Source organism: Nelumbo lutea, chromosome 7 (assembly GCF_056320005.1).
Source record: "Nelumbo lutea isolate HS-2025 chromosome 7, American lotus-T2T, whole genome shotgun sequence".
Lineage (NCBI taxonomy): Eukaryota > Viridiplantae > Streptophyta > Magnoliopsida > Proteales > Nelumbonaceae > Nelumbo > Nelumbo lutea.
Window position 1 is genome coordinate 49756833 of NC_142690.1, and position 18492 is coordinate 49775324.

Genomic DNA, 18492 nt, shown 5'->3' on the forward strand with positions numbered 1-18492 from the left:
AATTAAGTTATAGTTTTCCAAGTCTAGGGATGATGTTTGATCGGACATTGATATTGATCTCATGTTTCTTATTTGTCCTATAGATTGTGTCAAAGGAGGGTATTTTGGGTTTTGGAAAGTCTCAAGTTGATCATGTTGTGTTTCCAAGTTTCTCGGGTCTAAGAGGAGGGTACGAAGAGGTAGGGTGGACTGATCGAGCAAAAATTGGGGACAGTTGCCCCTCTTTGTTGGAGGTAGCAAGTTGCCGAACAACGAAGAAAAAAAAGCACACAAAGATTTTTATGATGGCCAAGAGTTTGGAGGGCATTTTTCTATTGGAATTTCAGTAAATGTTGAAGTTGGTGTAGTGCAAAACCCTTGCTTAGAAGGTGTTGTACAATCATAAGCCTTGGATGGCAATTGCAACTATCAAACAAACACGAGGAAAACACAATGGTGCCATCCCAAAAATAGTTAGCTTTAGTTGATGTTTGATTTTTGATTAATACATGCATTGGTGATTGATGATTCAAAGGATTTGATAGGTTTTGGTATTGGCTAAAGCTTGCCAAGTTTTTTTTTTTTTTTTTTTCTTTATGGATTTCAATTTTGATAGTTGATTCGATGGGTGCTTATAGGTTGGGTTTGATTTTTTATGTTGTTAAGTTCGAATTTGTGATTTGATGAAGGCTTATAAATTTTGATTTGAAAGATTGTTGAGTTTTTATGAATTTAGGTTTTTGATAGCTGATGTTATGAATTTCGAATTTGTTATTTTACAGATTCTTATAGGTTAAGTTTGTATGGGTTTGACATTTTTACGTAGTGACATTCGAATTGGTGATTTATTGAAAGCTTATAAATTTTGATTTGAAAAGTTGATTTTTTATGGATTTGGGTTTTTGGTAATTGATGTTGAAGCTTGAATTTGCTATTTGATTCAAATAGTTGATGGGATTTTACTAAGTTAATATGGATTTTGGTTTTTGATTTGAATTTTTTAGAGGTTTTGGTTTTGATCTAAATATTTGATGGATTTTGAATTTTGATTTGAATTTTCACAGGTTTTGATTTTTAAAATTAGTTATTCAATTTAAATATTTGATGAACTTTGGCTTTTGATTTAAATTTTTACGGGTTTTGATTTTTAAAATTGGTTATTTGATTTGAATATTTGACGTATTTTGACTTTTGATTTGAATTTTTATGGGTTTTGATTAGTTATTTGATTTATAGATTTTGATTTTTGATCAGAGTTTTTATGAGTTTTAATTTTTGAAAATATTTGATGGAAGTCTAATATGGATTTTGATTTTTGCTTTGGGTTTTTACGGGTTTTGATCTTTGATGGAAGTTTACTAAAATATGAATTTTGATTTTTTTTATTTGAGTTTTTATGGGTTATTATTTTTGAAATTAATTATTTGATTTAAACATTTTATGGAAGTTTACTAATTGAATATGGATTTTGGATTTTGATTTGAATTTCTACAGGTTTTGATTTTTGATGTTTGATGTTGAAATCATTTTAGGAATCTGTTTTGAAAACTTGACAAAGGTCCTGTGATTGCTATAACAAATATTGCCGTTCTAATAGGTAATAAGAGCCCTTAAGATGGGAGTTACTTGTGCATTAAAACTTCGACAATTTGGGCGACAAAAATTGCATAGTGCAAAGTGTATGATGTTAAAGTAAGTCTAATGCCCCTAGTAACCGTTTGGATTTCATAAGGGTGGTTTGAGGATAAGGTGGTTTGGTCACAACTTGTCCAGCTTTTTGTGCTTCTAGACATACTGTCATGCATTGGGGGCAAAAGATTTTTGAACTCTACAATTAATTTTAGGAATGATCGAACTGAAAGTTTTTTTTTTCTTTGAGTGATTTTCCTGAAGGTATCTCACATGGGATTTGTTTTTTTATTATGCTAAGTGAATGCTTTTGATTGATTCTAAGATTTTGCACGAAGGCAAACCACACAAAGCGATAGATTTTGATGGATTTCGATGGGTATTTGATTATGCTTGAAGGCAAATTTCATGAAGTGAGAGATTTTGATGAATTTCAATGATGGTAGATTGCACGAAGTGAATGATTTTGATGATTCTTTATGGGTATTTGATTATGTCTGAAGGTAGATTGCACGAAGCGAGAGATTTTGATGAATTTTGATAGGTATTAAATTATGCCCAAAGGAGGATCGCATGTAGCGAGGGCCGTACGAAGTGAATGATTTTGATGAACTTTGATGGGTATTTGATTATGCCCAAAGGTGCATCGCATAAAGTGAGAGATTTTGATGGGTATTTGATTATGCCCAAAGATGGATCAAACAAAGTGAGAGATTTTGATGGGTATTTGGTTATGCTTGAAGGCAAATTGCATGAAACTAAAGATTTTGATGGATTTTAATGGGTAGTCGATTATGCTCAAAGGCGGACCACACAAAGTGAGGGTCGCACAAAGGGAAAGTTTTTCATGAATTTGGATGGGTATTTTTATTACGCTCGAAGGCGGATCACACGAAGTGAATGATTTCGATGAATTTCAATGGGTATTCGACTATGCCTAAAGGTAGATTGCATGAAGCGAAAGATTTTGATGGATATTCGATTATTCCCAAAAGAAGGTTGCATGAAGCATGGATTGCATGAAGTGAGTTTTTTATGGGTATTTGATTATGCCTGAAGGTGGATCACATGAGGTGAGGATCGCATGAAGCGAATGATTTTGATAAATTTTTGTGTATTTGGTTATGCCCAAAGGTGGATGAAGGCAAATCACACGAAGCAAAAGTTTTTTGATAAATTTTGTTAGGTATTCGATTATGCCCAAAGGTGAATTGCACGAAGGAAAAGTTTTTGATAAATCTTGATGGGTATTTGATTATGCCCAAAGGTGTATCGCACAAGTGAAAGATTTTACTAAATTTCAATGGGTATTTGATTATTCCTGAAAGTGGATCACATGAAGCGAAAGATTTTGATGGCTTTTATAATTTTTGAAGGATTTAGATGAAATAAAGTTGGATGATTAATGACTTTTGGATTTGAACAACTTAGATGAAAGCAACTTGCACAAAAGGATTATGAAAAAAAGATTTTTAGGCAACTCCGGATTAAGTGCATGCCATAAATTTGATGAAAGATTTTTGGATAATAAAAGAGATTTTTATTAAAATTCTTAGATATTGTAGAAAGTATTTTTCGATGGTTTGGACAAAAGGAAAAGAGATGTGTCTGAGCTTTTTATCTTGTTTTCATTTTTTTGAACCAAATAAGGATTGAGTGGATGGTCAGAGCTTACTTCCGATAGAATAATGACACTCAAAAGAGCCACCTACCCTTAATGGGGTATGAGATTTGATGATAACATCATTATTGATTTCTAAGATATGTCTTAGAAATGTTACATGCCAATTGGAAATTCACTTCGGGAAAATATTTGAGTAAGTGGTAGTTGCCCCTGTGCTACTTAATGTTGTTTCCATTTTTGAACATTTCATTTTTTGAATTTCCACTCAGCAACTAAGTTTTCTCAAGAACATATTGATGAGACTTGTTGCAAGTTTTCAATCATCAAATCTTGATACATTGGAAAGATAAATATGGTCCAATTGAATTTGTTGTTTTGTCAGGAGTAAGTATTGGGACACAAACATTGGTTGATAAAAGATGCAAAACAAACTCTCATTAAGTAAAAAAATTGAGTACATTGAGCTTTAAGGCATAAAGAAAACAAATTTTAATATAACTGTTCTTTAGGTGGCAGCATGTCCATAAGCTTGAGCCCATGGTTGTATTGGTCATCATCAATGAGGCATTCTATAGTATATTTCAATTGCTAGCATTAGTTGGTCTCATGTTTTGGTCCTTAATGGTAGGCACAATAAGCTTTTTTTGGTTGAAATTCTTTGAATTTGTAGGAGGTTTCCAAGACAACAAATGAAGGAATCTTTTCTCGACCAAGATGGGCAAATGTTGGAAAGGTTAGTAAGGTTGGGCTGAACTTTTTCAATTCTTTTTTGTATGGTTGAGGTGGTGGCATAGGATTTGAAACAAAAATTGGTGATGTTTCTCCTATGCAGGAGATTAGACAATCAACCTTGAAGGTTAATAGGTTTACTGCTTTTCAAAACTCTTTGATCTTTTATTGAATTTTGAATTGATCTCTGATAGGTGAGGTCATCTTTCCTATTGGGAGAATTATACTTTAGATGGAATGCAAACATGCATAGAATGAATGCTAGTGAAGCAATATAGAGATGCTACAATCAATGCTAGACCACAAGGGTTGGTACCTAGGGGTGTCTCGGTAGAAAGCCTAGGGTTTCTAGGAGAATATGCTAAAAGGTATTTATTTGAGAGTCCTGTCCTAACGTTTTGTTTTTATTTGATTATTCGAGTTTCACCCAAGCGTCACTGCCCAGGCTGCCTACGTATCTCTTGTGAGGGGTCAAACTAGTCGTAATTTTTGAAAATGTTGCAGATTTAATTACATATTTTAGTTATAATTTAAAGGAAATTGTCTGGCATTGATTAGGTCTTGGATGCTACCTCTAAGAACTGTGCAATTGTTTGTTAAGTGCCCCAGTCCTTAATGATAAGCACAATACTTGCCCAAGATGAAGCTCTTTAGTTGGGGATTGGGAATTTGTTTAGGTGACAAAGGTGTTAGATATCCACCCTTGATCATCTGAGGAAGCAATTGAAACTACAAAGGGAGGGAAGTGAGTCAACATTTCTGTGTTGAAACTACAAAGCAATTGAAACTACAAAGGGATCAGTTATAATTCAACATTTCTGTGTTGAAGAGGAAGGTTGATGTATCGTAGCAAGTACAGTAGGTTCTTTGGTTTCAACTAATGGATTTGGATGTGAGGTAGATTTTCTTATGTTTAATTCCCCAATCGATGCATGCACCAACCTTTTACAATTGACGAAAGTCTTAGAAAGCTTGTCCTATCATTAATGAATAGAAGGCTTTTTTGAGTGACTAAATGAAAATCTTAATCACATCAACCTCTTGCAAGGGTTCCTTCATTTTGATAGATATAATCTTCCATTGTTTCAAATACACAAAAAAGTTTTCATCTTGTCCTCGATTAAGGTGTTCTACATCACCCCATGTTGGCGATGGGTGGAAATAAAAATCTTGATAAATTGCTCCACTAATTTGCTCCATGTCCTCTGAGTGTCTAGGTTGAGCTGGGTATACCAATCTAAAGCGGCTCATTTTAGGATCCTAGAAAATATTAGTCTAACATGTCCATACAATAAAGAAGGATGTGAACTTTGGGAGAACTAGATCCATCTTGTGGAATTTTGGGATTTTAACATTTTTAGGAATGACAAGATTGGGGTGAGGGCACAAAGCATTGAACTCAATTATCTCTTCTGTTTGGAATGCTCGTATGTCCTTTTATGTCTTTCTTCATCTTGGACAACTCTTCTTGGTAGAGTATAATCAACCATTCTTGCTCAACGGGAGGTTGATTAGAGACTTGCTCCATTACGATCCTGAATGAGTTCTATCATTAATTTAAATGTGTTTAATTGGTGTTATGCCGCTTTGTTCTAATCTATTGGAGTTAGGTTAGCCTAAAATTTAGTTGTCTCACGGGTCTACAATGATGGTTCTATGAGGGTATCAATCTAGGTTGTAGGCATCTAATAGGTGGGAATAGACTAGTGTAGGCTAAGGGCTATTTCTAGGGATGCAATATGTGATGACATACGATATGCTCATGCAAATGATGAAGTGCGGGAAAATACAACGAAAAAACATGACAAATTTGTCTTGCCCCTAGTATGCACCTAGAGCTAACGAGGTTGCTATGACTTAGCTAACTAGGTCTTGGATCCTAAGCAAGAACTATTTGAGGTTAAACTTAACTTGCGATGTCTGATGCTATGGGCGAGGTTGAGGTAATAGACTTGGTATGTAGTGCTAGAATTGAAGCATTTACATAGTGTTGGTCAAAAGGGAGGGATTGATCATATTCTTTGGTCATCTAGCTATTAATTAGAGGGGTTAAACTCAAACAACACCCCCAAAGGTCCTGATAACTCCCTAGTGGAGTCGTCAGCTGTAAGAGCCAAGAAGCTCTTAGCCAGTTCAAAAAGATGGAGTCGCCACCTATTTTTTAGAGGAAATGGACATTCATTTTTAGATTTGAAAAATTTGATTTAAATCTTTGACAGTGACTCCATTCTCCATGGAAAAAGGCACACAACCGAGAGATTTTAGGTCCCACGAATTGGGAGAGGGAAGGTATTAGGCACCCCTCTCAATGCTACTATAGCAGCCAAATACGGGAGTTGCTTTGGCTCAATTTCTTTCGGAAAACCAATAAATACAACTACCAAAATTTATAAAATCTAGAGAAATGTGCTCTCAACTTCTCTTGAGACCGACTTTGAGGTAATGTTATCAGGTCATAGGTACTAATTTCCCTAAGACTCTCATCTCTTTACCTCTACACTCAATCTAGAAGAAGTCAAGAACAATGCTTTTCTAAGGTCTCAGAACTTCAAGTAACCTAAAAAAAAACTAAAAAAAATAGAGATTACGAATTCATGTTTAAAAGTTAAAATGAAAGACTCACCTTTCACATGTATCTTGTCAAAAGTTTTTTAGCAGTTAGGGATGAGATAGAATGAAGTTTATATGGGTCCTTAAGCTAGGGAGTGATTTTGGTTGCAACAACTTCTACTTGAAAATAGAGGAGGCAAGTTTGAAATCTAAGGTTCTTCTCTCTTCTCCGTCCTCCTTTCTGGCTCCCTCTTTCCTTGTCCTCCTCTCTCTCTGGGGGCCTCCCTCAAGTTTCCTCTCCCTTTCAAAACTTGAGTTGGGTTTATATTTATAGAGGAAGGGAGAAGAAGAGGTCTAGAGTTCATCCAATTATAAGGCTCGAATTTCAAGAAAACTTTTACAAGAGAATGGGTAAGGATTTTTTCAAAGAAAATGGTGATCAATCATCTTTTCCTCTTCGGTAAAAGATTGTCTTTGATTTGGGGTGGTTTTCATGGGTTTTGTGCGTCCAATGGGAGCTTGGGTGGTGCCTATCATGTCAGTCTTGTATTTAGGACTATGAGTGGCAAAAAATTGTAAATTTGATGAATTTTTAAACATGGTTGTCTTTTCTTAGTTTTAAGTGGGGGTACGTTTGGGTTTTTGGGTCTGTTATGCTCTATTTCATTGGTCCAAGTGTTTTAATAGGTCAAGAATGGGTTTAACATCAGCCATCACCATTTTGAGGCTTCAGGTTGGGACAAATGATGTGGCTATTAAATTTGCTGCGTCGAAGTGGTACCTTTCTAGTTTAACGGTTAAATGGATGAATCTGGTCATGAAATTTGGTGTGTTAGGGTGTTTTGGGTCTCTTAATACAATGTTGATGCATGATTGGTCAAATAGGGTCAGGATCAATGAGATCTATGGCTGACAAGTTCAGATTAATGAGATTTACTGAAATATAATCTTTGTTTGATGATGGGTCAAATGGGGGAAGTTTGGTATAAAATTTGGTGGGTTGGCACTTTTGAACATCCTGAATCTAATGGAAGTGATGGATCTTGAATCAGAGGTATAAATCGTCTGATTTAGTTCAAATCATGGTCTTAGCTTATGGTTTTCCAATCAATGATTATGCCTAAAATGGATTCTTACTTTTTTAATGGTCAAATGGAGGTGTTTGGTCGTGAAATTTGATGTGATGAGAATTTTTGGGTCTCCAAATACAATGGTAAGGTCTGATTGGTCATGAATTTGGGATAACGGATGGTAAGCTCTAATTAATGTAATTTTAGGATATAGGCTTTCTACGGGTCAAATGGGGGAATTTTGAGCTATAATTTAGTCAGTAGGCATGGATTAGGGTGAGGAGTCAAGTGGATGGTTATGATTTGAGAAATATATGGTTAATTTTGGTAATCATTTAGGGCCATCAGAATGGGATTATGATGTTTTTGTGGTTGGTTATCATAGATTCCTGTTGGGATTACTAGTTGATTGTTTTTTAGTGATCTTGAGGTGATAGATATGTTGGATTTGATTTTAGAGGAGTTAGAATTTGAATATCGCATAGATCAGAGCCATTAGAAAAGAAGTTGGCATGATGAATAATGGATCTTTGCAGTTTAGTCATGAAAACTAATGTGTAACTAAGTTATAGTTTTTCAGGTTTACGAATAATGTTTAATCGGACATTGATATTGATCTCAAGATTCTAATTTGTCATGTGAATTGTGTCAAAAGAGGGTATTTTGGGTTTTGGAAAGTCTCTAGTTGATCGTGTTGCGTTTCCAAAATTCTGGTGTGTAAAAGGAGAGTACGAAGAGGTAGGGTGAAGGAATCAAACAAAAATTGATTGTTAACATTAACCTATGAAATCATATTGTGGTAATAAAATTTTTAAAATATAAATGATTATAGAAAATTACAATATTATAGAAAAAAGTACACATTTATGATATTTTTATTAATCAAATTAAAAAAAAAGGTGTAATAAACAAGAATTATTTTTTATTATTAATGAAAATGACATACATAATTTAGAACTGACAAAAAATGAAATTATTTTACTGTTTGGAAAAAATCAGTAGTTCGACTTTTGGGTCAAATGTACTAGCCTTTAATGTCATAAGTAAATAATAAAATTTAATAAAATTTAAAAATACGTAAATTTTGTAAAAAAAACATTTAGGAACATATATAATATCATATATTTATCATATTAAACAAAAACTAAGTGTGACATATTAGAATTATTTTTACACAGTGAAATACAATATATATGTATAATTGAACATATCTATAATTCTATATTTACACTATTATTAAAAATATGAATATGATTGTGAATCTTTCTTTCAACTAAAATATTACTCATTTTTTAATTTAATCCCTATTTAATTATGAGGTTTAAATTGTAAATTGAACTACTACTTTTCACCTCATTTAATTCCCTCTATTTAAATCTTATATTTTTTTGATAAATGAGCCAATAAAAAGATACACCAAAAAGATAAAATATTATGAAAAGAAAAATCTATCTAAGAAAATAGGCTTGTCAATGATACTTAAAACTTTACAACTCGATCCGATTATTACATATTTGGATGAGCTGCTTATGTAATCAGATTTGAATTTTAGAATATGCATCCAATTAATAATAAAAATATAAAATATAAAAAACTAAAAATAAAAAAATACATAAAGTTTATAGAAAATTTTGGATGCATTATTACTATCATTATTGTCATTTAGAATTAATTGTCACGTGCAAAGCATGTACCCATGGACAATAATTGGGATCTACTCCTCACAAAATGCTAACCTCACAGTCATATCCCACTATGTATTGGGAACATCTCTCATGAAAAATAATAAACAAGAACAGGAGATATTCCTGTGCGATGTGTAGTTGATATATGCTGTAAGGTCGGTGTGAGAACACTATGTGAGGAGCAGATCCAGACTCCTAACACTAACCCAAAATCTCCATTAATTGCATGATCTGTTACATAACTTGGCCCCAAAGAATCTATTGACCCATTATTATTTCCAATATTTTTTACATGATTTCTATAAGTGTTTTTGTGCTATCATGAAATTGCATATGACCTGCTTAGCATCCCAGTAAAAGCTCTTATATCGCCTATTTGCTAGGTTTGAACTGTTCATGGATTTCACCATTCTTATGCCATGAAGGATTGCCCACAATTCTGTCTTAATTGAATCTCCAAATCCATGAGTTTCAAGTATAATGCGATAATGTTTCCATCTTCATTTCTTAACACTCTTCCCATACTTGGTCAAGCCTGGATTTTCCAGGCTGTAGCCATCAAAGCAATGTCAGCTTTTTAAGACAAGGAAGAATCTACTACCTGTTTCCCGTTTCTAATAGGCCTTCTTCCATTAAGTTCATTAAAGTGGACCCATGATCTTTATAGGAGATGACTAACGAGCTTATACATTTGGCAAACTGAGATTTTGTCGAAGTGACAAGTTCAACTAGGAGATCCATCAACTCTATCCAAATCCCTTCAGATTGAAGTCCTTAATCTTGAAAAACCAGGTTTCTCTGCTGGAGTATTGGTTGTGCAAATCCGATGTATTTGTATCAATTAGAGAGAGTTTCAATTTTAAACCGTTAAAATGAAGCTAATCTTTGAGTTAGACCCAAAGTAATTAATCTGCCAAAGAGCTTAATGTTTGTATTATGCCATACCCACAATTTTATTTTTTAATTGTTGCGCTCAAATTCAAAATAACTAATTTACCACATGAATGCCAATACACTGAGCTCTCTGTCTCTATCTAGATTTCTATGCGAAAAAGGTGATTACAGAAACACCTTTTATGATGCTTCTATAAAAGGAGCTGGTGAATAATTGATGCATCACTTCTTATCCAATAATAATAATAAAAGAAATGAAGGAAAGAAGATGAGAAGTATGTTTTCAAAATTTAATGAACAGTGAACTAGTGAAGGACATCTTTTTCTTTAATTTGTGTTTGGTTGTCGTACAATTTTATTTGCATTAGTACAAATGCATGGGAATGCAAATGAAAAAAATGCACATTCTTGTTTAATTTTGTTTTGGGTTTTACTTTATTCTGCTTCATGTATTAATTTAGTTTATTTATACTGTAATCAAACAAAATAAGTTAACATTTGAAATAGAATTAGGTCAGATTAGGCTCAAACCATTTGCACTACCATGGTTTTGAACCAGTATAAATTTATTTGCATTTGCAATGAAACACAACATTTAGGATATGTACAGTATAAATACATACAAAATAATACAAGGTTTTACACTCTGTACTCCTTCCAAATTGAGCAAACCTTAACCTTTTTTTGTTAGTATTGGCCTTAAATGTTTTAACAAGCAATATTTAAGTAGTTCTGAAAAGGCAGGATATCTATAGTAGTTTATTGAAACCACAGGGTATACTAAGTAATTAGCCCTTTCTAATAATATCATATGTTTTTAAAGGTGAAAAAATAACTTATAAGGTCTTCATCCAATGAGCGATTTTGATAGAGATGTTCTCAATGATATCCTCAACAAGCCTCCTCTTGTTACTGAAAAGATGGAAATTCCTTTCTTCCCAAATTCACTATAAAATAGCCTCTCCTACTTATCCAAAGAATCTTCTCTCGCTTCCTTGATAGAGAGAAATGAGAATAAGAGAAAAATGTCATTGGATCCCTTTGCATTGACCAATTGTCACCAAATTGTGAAAGAAGGGATATCTAAATAGCCAACACAAATTTAGCAAGTGAAAAGTGCTTTCCCAATTCGCATAGCATATAAGACATATATGAATTCAGATTTCCTCCTCACAGAATTGGTCCTCAGTCACGAGAAATATTCCCAATGCATGGCTGGGCTGCAAATGCTATGTGAGGTGGGTGTGAGGACAAATTCTGTTAAGAGGAAATCTGAACTTGTAACATATGTGGTGAAAGGCATCAGAAAGTATTTGTTTTGCAAATGCTCACATGTATTAAGAAGTACCTACCTCCCAATTGAATTCCCTTATATCACTATTTTAAAAACCGGGCTACATCAGACGGTCTAACCGTTTGGCCCAGGAATCGGACCGGTCACTAGTTCCATTTTGGCCTTGAAACTCTTTTTTGCAATAACAAAAAACAACAACAATTTAACCGTTAAAAGATTTGACCCGGTTAACGATTCCCGGGTTGCTTTCAAAGTAATTCCAAATCTTTTATTTATTTTAAAATACAAAATAAAAAATTAAAAAAATAAAACATTCATATTTCATAATTTTGTTCGACCAAAAGTAGTCAAGGTTTTTAATTTTTCCATTTTGATTTTGAGTTTTCTATACTTTTTTTAAGTTGTAATAGAAAAACATTACAAGTCTAATGAAAAATAAAAAAAAATTGATGCAAGAGATGAGAAATGAGACACCGATCTAATATTTGAAATCTGAGATACACCAATTAAGCAAGTATGATATGGGATTTGAGAGATTTAGAGAGATGTAAGAAGAAGGTAAATGGTGCTACAACGGCAATGATGATGAACATGGCAATAGTTTCTTGCATTACTTCCTTCTCTCCTTCTTCTTCTTCTTCTTCTTCTTCTTCTTCTTCTTTCTCAACTTTAATCAGTTGCCTCCTTCTCAAAGTCTCACATTGCCCCTCTCATCATAATGTATATATCTGGTCAACTTTAACCAATAGCATAATATGATGGTCAAAATGCAAAGGTACATTATATTTTAAATCTTACTGGTTTGACCCACTCAGCCAAAGAAATTTCATTTTCGGGTTGTTTTTTAAAACCTTGCTTTATATAAGATAGATAAGTCATTGATAGGCTCTAATTCAAAGAACTTAACATATTGGTGATACTAAAAACAGGTTGATATGTACCAAGGAGCTTAAATCTCATAATCCCCTAATGAATGGTATTTACCCTTCATGTTAACCCATAATAAGGTGTACCTTATAGAGGATTTTGGTATCCTTTGCTAGATAGCTCATGATGAAGTCCAAGAAGATGAACTATAAGGCATGTACTACCTCATAATAGGGGATCAATTGCAACATGTGGTCGTGTACTAACTCGTAAGAGGGGATTCATTTCAAATTATTCATTTGTCAATCTCTCTCTCTCTCTCTCTCTCTCTCCATAGGCCAATAATTTCTATTAATAACCAACAAGATAAGAAACTAGGTTGGTTATTGAAGAACAAGATCAGATGGACCCTCATCATGGAGACTCGGATCTGTTTGCATGCACCATAGACATATATATTATCCTATTTTCATAATGTAATAGATTGAAGTTGTATTTTTTAGATAAGAACAGGCTACATAAGACGGGGGTAGCCCTCCCCTAGAAATCATCAAAGCAAATAAACCTAAATAACCAATCTAACATGGAATTACTATAAATAGATCTACGATGGCTTATGTTAGCTAACCAATCAACAACACCATTGGCTTTCCTAAAAAAGGAGAATTAAACATTTAGATTGATAATTCTACATGCTTCAAAGCAATCTTCAATGGTGTCTCTAATGCACCATGAATGGTTGTAGAAGCATTTTAGACAGCTAATGACAAGCTTTCTTTAATTGATATTCTAGAACTGAAGGGAGATACAATACGATGAACTTTAGAAGCACCCGTACTTCAGCTACAATGATGGACAACACACCCAGCGATCTATAATAAACCAAGAGAACCTTTCCTGATCTAGCCCTAATAAGGGTTCGAAAACAGGTCCCAATAGCCATTGAGATGTTCCCAAATGTACGGCTACAAAGGCAGTTGGACCTGATTCGAACTCAAGCAAGACAGCCAACGACACTATGAGTCAATGGTCATTAGTTTACAAGACATACTGAAATTGATTTTGATGTTATTACTACTTTGAAGCTTCCATTTCACCAAGGTGTAAGTCTTGTGATCTTTCTAAGTTCGATTTCTGTTGGGGTTCAAATTTAATGTTGTGTGATATGTCAAGATCTAAGAGGCAAATTGGAACCTGGTTGCCCACGAGTGGCCTAGCCGGGTTCATCTACAACAGACTACTAATGTGCCCTTCGAGAGAGACGAATGAAGGTCCCCAACTCTTTTATAAGGATTGTCCTTTTGACAAGATAAGGCCCTAGCCTTTTCACTGCTCCTAGTGTCCTAAGGACCTACATTCTCTGGAGATCACTCACCTAGTATCTTTTGTCATCCTATCATTTGTCTTTACTTGGGGACCTCACCCTGGCACAGCCATGTTGGCTATAAATGCCTGCTCACCGACCTATCCATCCATCTACCTATGGGTTGTTATTGGCACCATTCTAATGTCTCTTCATCCTATTAAACCTTGCATGATTCACATTCTTGGAGGTTTCATGCACATCATGCTCTTTTGTAGTAGTTGGTTCCGGCATTTTTCTCATGACATGTGGTGCACTATGGTCCCTTGGATTTTATAGTGACAACATTTTCCCCTGACAATGGGGCCATTTCGTGAGGGCACTCCAGTTATCACATCAGTCTTTGCTCACTTCTGGGATGCTTCCTTAGATACTTTTATAGGCAGGCCCTTTCTTCTAGGCACCTTGCACCCCTAGATCTTTCCTAGATTATCTCTCCTACTTCTTGGGAACAATATATTCATTGATTTCTTTCCAGGATTACCTGGCTCACTCGAAACGGTTCTTCCGTAATTCAAGTTAATCATCTAAGGGGTGGTTGGCTCATGCCCAAGTTGACTATCTGGGGTGTTAGTAGGGATGTCAATTGGACCATGGTCCAATCCAATATTGGTCCCTTTATATATGGGTTGGACCAAATCTAGTCCCAATCCCTACAAATCAAGTCCAATCCGGTCCAAATAAAATGCAAATGGACCAAAATTTAATAAAACACCAAAATAACATTAGAAATGCAAAAAAATAAAAAAATAAAAACTACAATACATGTTGCAATCCAATCTAGTCCAATTAAAATGCAAATGGACTGAATTGGGTTCAATCCAATCCAAATTGAATCAAACACCAAAATAATATAAGAAATCCATAAGAATATATAAAAAAACTACAACACCTACTGAAATCCAATCTAATACAATTAAAATGCAAATGAACCGGATTAGGTCCAACCCAGTCCAATTAAAATGCAAATGATTGAGTCCAGTTTAATGCAAAGTGAATACATCACCAAAATCACACGAGGAATCTAGAAAATGTATAAAAAAACAACAACACCTGCTGCAATCCAATTCAATCCAATTAAAATACAAATGGGCTGGCTTGGGTCCAATGCAATTGAAAGTGATTGAAAAAACAAAATTACATGAAAAAACCCAAAAAATATTAAAAAAAATACAAAAAACATCTGTTGCAATCCAATCCAATCCAATCCAATTAAAATGCAAATGGATCAGGTTGGGTCCAATCTAGTCCAAGTCCAAATCATCCTTACAAACAAAAAAAAAAAAAATGATCAATAAGACAACTTTGTCCTAACTTTTGTGAGTATTCCAAGTTGCTGCCAAACTCTGCAGCGTGTCACAACTATTAGATGTTGAATCTAATGCCCTGCAGTAAAGGTGTAAATCGGATCATGCTAGGCCGACATGGCATGGCCCGTACAAAGTGTGGGCCATACTGTGTTGGCCCGCGAGCCAAGTTAAGTTGTGCTTTCCTCCCTTGGGATACTTTGGGGGATTGGCCTGATATGGCCCTCTACTCGAGCTTGCGTGGGTCTAGCTGGACCACAGGTTAAGCCTTGGGCCAAGTTGGGCCACAAACTGAGCCAAGCCATTTAAAAAAAATGAAAAAATAATGAAAGTTTTAAAATAAATTAAAAAATAGACAAAAAATAAAAAATGTCTTAAAATTTTATTTTATATGAATTTTTTATGTATATAATTGTTCATGTCAATGTCGGGCCGTGGGTAGCACGACCCAATTTACAACTCTACCCTACCCTAAAAGATTGAGAACCAGAATCAAGATGGATCAAAAGATCGAAATAACAACAATGGAATCAAGTGGAGGTACCAAGGTACAGAAATCATATTTGAGAACCAGATTCTTACAAAACAGGAAAATCAAGTATTTCTCTTATAGAAACGTCTCCCTTTGTACTGAGCTGAATTTTAATTTAATCATCAGAGAAATCATGCCAAGAAATTACCCAAAGTGAGTAAGTTATGATAGAAAAGAAAATTGCAGAGATACAAATGCATAAGAACAATTAAAAAGGACTATCCCATTTGTAGAAATATTGAACATTCTTAGCATAATGTCATGCATTTCGACGAGTCTGGGTCAGTTTTAAAGATTTTAAGGAGATTGATTCAATAGTATTATTGATTCTGCAACTACCCAGACCTCTTCCTTTCCATATCAAAATAAATAAAAAAGAAAAACAAAAGTGAAGAATAAAAGAGGAGATAGAAAACTGAGGAAGATATAGCAAGGATGTAACTGACCTGAATTGTATTTTGGCGTTAGTTCAAACGATGCAACAGAGAGAACCAAAGGTATCCTTGCTCAGGACCATTCCCTTTGAACTACATTGATGACTAGGTGTCTCGCAACCAGAATATTTAAAGAGATGGTGATGCTTTAGATGCATATCCCTTTGGATCCAAGAGAAGGGTGGTATTGCTAAGATGCCGCTACAATTGAGGTCTCTACTCAATCGGCGATGAAAATAGAACAAGGGACCAATTGGATGTCTAGGAAATGCAGGGAGGACAATAAATGTTAAGAAAGAGGAATTTGATGAGAAAAGTTGGGAAAGGAGATGGGAATGAGAGAAAGAGGTTTGGTTGTTGTTGGTTGGATTCAATTTCGTCGCTGTTGGAAATATTACCGGAGAGAAAATTTTGTTTGGTCATTCGTTCAATCGCTGGAGGGAGCAGTGGAAGACTGAGTCTTGGAAGAAATTTTTGCAATCTCCAAATGGGTCCGTAGTATATATGGACCATTCATATTTGACCGGTCTGAGTTCATACAACCATTTGGACTGTACAATCCGTCCATAACACCTTCGGATTGGACGGGTCCAACCTGAAACCGGTCAATTGACACCCCTAGTGGTTAGTCCATGCCCAAGTTAACCTTCTAGGGGTGGTTAGCCCATTCTCGAGGTGACCATCTGGAGGTGGTGAGCCTATGCCTGAGTTAATCATTTGGGGGTAGTTAGCCCATGCCCAATTCCTTCACTTACTCATTTTCTTTAGGGAGGGGCTTTTTGTGCCTTTTTGCGGCACCACCTCCCTTGCCGTTGCCATCTTTTCGAAGATTTCATTTCAGCTCTTCATTACTACTCCTTTTCTTTCTTCTATTGGTCCATTATAAATAGGAGAACTCAAAGATTCCCAAAAGGTACCCCAACATCAACTATTGTTCTCTTCCTAAAACACTTTCTTCTTCCTCACTTTTCCTGTCAAGAATGTTTATCTTGCCATCATCACTTTCCTTTTCACTATCCCTAGCACCGCAAACCGTTTGTCATTAGGTGCTTGAATTCGCCATAGGCCCCGAAAAAACAAGAATGTTTCCCTAGGCCAGTCTAGTAGGGGGACGCCCCCGTCCTTAGGGCCTCGTTGTTGCCCCTTCATCCCTGAGTGTTTTTTTCATCGCTTCCTGCTTTTTCTTTAGTTTCTACTTCACAATTACTCATTCCTCTCTTTTTTTTAACTTCTCCAGACCATCGCCCTAGGTCACCTTACAAGAATGAACCTCTCTTGCGTAGAGACATTCTGCTAAGGTTTGACTCTAATCCCCTCGATGTCCCCCTTGTGGAGCCCTTTGACGATGACATCATAATGGAAGGCATTCAAATCCCTTACTTCAGTCCGTCTTAATGCACATCCTTCAATCTTACACGTGTCTCGCAGTAGTGCTTCAAGGAAATCCCTTAGTCATGGCTTCTACTGCTTATATTCTACTCTCTAATCCATGGAAGAATTTCCTTATCAAGTTCTTACTAAGGAGGTAGCACAACATTGGTACAACTGCCTTTTCCTTGCCTGTAGCATTGGTTTGGAGATTCATTCCATTTACCCCTTCATCTCAAGACCTAAACGTAGAATCAATTCCGATTGTCCAATCAGGATCATTTTGATCTTGAAACTTATCTCATGACAAATAAAAAATCTAATACCATATATACATAGAGCCCAAAAATCTAAATCTGACAACACTAATATCACCCAAATCAGACGCCGTTTATCCCTTTATCTCAAGATTCGAAGCTAGAACTAATTATGATCGTCTAGTCGAGATCATTTTTTATCTTGAACCATATACTCAAAATTCTGAATCCAGCGGTACTAAGATCATCTAATTCCAACACCATTAACCCCTCCATCTTGAGACCCAAAGCTAGACTTGATCTGGACCCTCCATTTGGAATCATTTTCACTACAAATTCAAACTTAGGGGCCATCACGACCATATCCTTCTCCCAGCCTCTAGAACTATCTTAAAATTTAAAATTTACCTAATTAAAGACCCTCTAATTAATCAAGCCAATCACCTAAACTTGGAATGTTCAATTTAAGTAAATTGGTAAAATTTTCCACTTATTGTTTTGATTGATTGAGATGATTTCTCCTAAAGTTGTCTTGACAGCCCTTTCCCTCAATTAATATTCCTCCAAAAGTACTTTAGATCTCATCCATTGATCTTCCCAATCTTAAATCCCAACCCTCCAATCCCTTCTAAAATTCTTCCTAAAACATTATAAATACCTCCCTTTCTCACACACAAGGACACATGTACTAGCTTAGACACATCTTAACCTAGGGACACATTCTATCCTAGGGGGAAACCTTGTAAATACCCTTACAGAACCATTAGCCATGTCCAATAGCCTCTCCTCACCATTTCTCATGTCCCTAGAGTCCTCCATGTTAGTATTGCAATCCAAAAAATCTCTAGGTCATTCTTGCATCAATAGTGTAAGGTCTGAAGTGTTTTGATTTTAAAAGAGTGTAGCAAGA

The 18492-nt window shown here is 35.2% G+C and overlaps 1 protein-coding gene and 1 long non-coding RNA gene across 2 annotated transcripts in view; one reads left to right on the plus strand and one right to left on the minus strand.

The window, feature by feature from the left end:
• Positions 1–4230, plus strand: part of LOC148846329 (pentatricopeptide repeat-containing protein At2g27800, mitochondrial-like) — a 55916-nt gene extending 51686 nt beyond the window's left edge. The window contains exon 7 of the transcript XR_016102454.1: positions 3903–4230. The gene's annotated coding sequence lies outside the window, so the exon portion shown is untranslated. The remainder of the gene's footprint in view (positions 1–3902) is intronic.
• Positions 4231–11914: 7684 nt separating this feature from the next.
• On the minus strand, positions 11915–16085 carry LOC148846332 (uncharacterized). The gene is made up of 2 exons (XR_016102414.1): positions 15970–16085; positions 11915–12190 (listed from the first exon to the last, which is right to left on the minus strand). It is a non-coding gene; the product is annotated as an uncharacterized LOC148846332 (long non-coding RNA).
• Positions 16086–18492: the final 2407 nt, after the last annotated feature.